The 2,490-nt window shown below is 33.5% G+C and overlaps 1 protein-coding gene across 1 annotated transcript in view; it reads left to right on the top strand.

The window, feature by feature from the left end:
* Positions 977–2,490, top strand: part of LOC107631301 (mannose-1-phosphate guanylyltransferase 1) — a 3,837-nt gene continuing 2,323 nt past the window's right edge. Inside the window, exon 1 of the mRNA XM_016334704.2 lies at positions 977–1,318. The gene's annotated coding sequence lies outside the window, so the exon portion shown is untranslated. The remainder of the gene's footprint in view (positions 1,319–2,490) is intronic.

Genomic DNA, 2,490 nt, shown 5'->3' with positions numbered 1-2,490 from the left:
ATTAATAAAAATTTTAATAAAATAAAGTTATTTTAATGTACTATGTTCGACCTTAAATCCTGATCGTTTTATAATTTATAACATCGGCACGGCATTACATCAAGCATTTGTGGAGTCCATTCATACCAGAAGAGAAGGCAGCAAAGTTTGTAATGAATTGGTTACTTAAGTCAAGTCATTCAACTTATGTTGTTTCATTACGAAGATCTAAGAGTTTTTTTCTTGTTGGAAGAAAAGGCAGGCATAAACTATAGTAGGCCAAAGAAAAGAAAAGCATAGACAAAGCATGCGGCACTAAAAATGGCAAGGGTAATGTTAAGGAGACCAAAAAAATAGCTAGAATTTGTCTTATTTAATATTAATAAATTAATTAATGTTAAATAAGACAAATTATAATTTTTTTAGCTGATTTTCTTTAGTTACCAAATATTTTTGAAATAACAAAATGTATGGAATTAATTAAGGTGTGCGCTGGAAAACCAAGCGTCTTATAAATGACAGCTTACCACACGTGCCTAAAAATGGAAGCATCTACATGTGCTTGAAACGTGTTCCTATCTCCTCTGTCCAAATAGTAATTAATCATTAAGTGGCACAAATAATTATGGACTAATAGTAATAATAGCGGACATATGTTTGCATGATTGAAATCTCAAATTTTAGATGAGATGTCTTGGCCGGACGCACAATCTTAAAACTAGTAGTCTACTAGGGCTGTTGCCAAATTAAATGACTCAAATGTGTAAAATGATGACCAGATTTTTTACAAAAGGGAAAGGCTCAAATGACATGAATCCCTTGGAGGTTTTGACTGCAATTTAAAGAAAGATAAAAAGAAACTTTACTCCTTAATCCTTATACACGAAGCTTTGATGTATGTTCTTTGTGTTGCTGATATAACATTACTGATAAAATAACCATGTAATAAAGAAAAGGAAAAAATCATATTTCATGTTTAAATAAGCAAGTTAGTAACCCAAAGTGGAGAAAGGCCTAAAACTAAAAGCTAAGACCTCACCGACGCTGCTCCGCCAAACAAGGCCTTACTAGCTTACCCTCCCTTGAAGGACTAAAAAGGAATAAATCAGTTTAACTGTTAAGTATTCTAGAAAAAGAAAAAAAAAAAAGGTGATATAGTTAATTAAAAACAGAAGATGACGATTGACGAAGAAGACAGGATCCACCAACGCCATCGCAACACAGTGTGTCTAAGGGGTTTGGTTGTTTCAGCCACTTCCACAACCCACTGATTCACCGTCTTCACTCCCTCCATTTTCGCCTTTCGGATCTCTCCGATCTCATTTTATTTTTCTTTCAGGTCAATTCAATTCCACTCTCCCTCTCTCTCTCTCTCTCTCTCTCTCTCTTACTTTTCGCTTGATTCAGGTTAACGTCGAGTTATCGATTTTTCTTGTTCGTATTTTTTTGTTGATATTAGTTTCCTGCATTGATTGATTGAGATGAGGCTATTCTTACAATAACATTGTTTATGTTTGTTCCGATTATGAATTATGCTTTTCATGTTTGAATTCGTGATTGCTCTATATTTCATATTTTTCACGTGGTGTTCGTATTTGTAATGTGGATTTGTTATTCACTTTGTATTTAACAGGGTAAATGAAATTCATTTTGTACTAGTCAGATCTGGTGCTGCTGATGTTACTGTTTCTTAAATTTTCTGTTTTCTTTTAGTTATTGGATTGCTTTATCTGTTTAGTAGATGTCTTTTCGTGTTCTTGGATTTTATGCCTGGTGCATTTGTGATGTAACAGAATAATTCTGACGTAAAAAAGTCCTGATGTGATGTGTTTAGTTGCTCTTTTGAGAAATCTGTGTCCGAAAACAATGTAAAGAAGAAGCCTTTTACCCCATGCCCTGAGCTGAACTGGCCTGACTCAATCTTGTGTTTGATTTATATAATAACCATATTCTTACTAATTTCTTCTTGTTCAAAATTTGTTGGCAAAGTTAGCAGTGTACCAAAATGTGTAATTTGGAACTAGATTATTCCTATGGATTTCTTTCGATAGTAGTCGAACTTAACTCCCTATCTGTAGCATATTTGGTTCTCTAATGCGTAGTTAATGCAATTACTTTAACTCTTTTCCAGTGGACATTTTGTCATTGTGAAAGCTATGTAGGAAATATTTTAGAACTGAAATAAGGAAGCATCCTTGTACTATAAATTAACAGCACAATACTGAATTTTACCTTGTAGTATGGTTACGCTTTAGATACAATGCCATTTAGGAATCAAGCCTCTCCTGAGTTAAACCATTTTTTGTCATTCTCACTGAAAGTTAGTGCCTATGAATAGCTGGATTTTGTCTTTGTTTCCACCTCCAGATAAACCTTCTGCATCACTCTTACTTCCCTTTATACATATATGATTCTTATTAAGACGCATAACCTGATCTTTTTGTTGGTTCTTTTGGATGCGTATTAAATATTTTCAGGTCCTATGTCTTAAGCTTAGTTAACATACTGTTT

This window comes from Arachis ipaensis, chromosome B03, assembly GCF_000816755.2.
Source record: "Arachis ipaensis cultivar K30076 chromosome B03, Araip1.1, whole genome shotgun sequence".
NCBI classification, from domain to species: Eukaryota; Viridiplantae; Streptophyta; class Magnoliopsida; order Fabales; family Fabaceae; genus Arachis; species Arachis ipaensis.
This window is presented reverse-complemented; position numbering and strand designations above follow the sequence as displayed.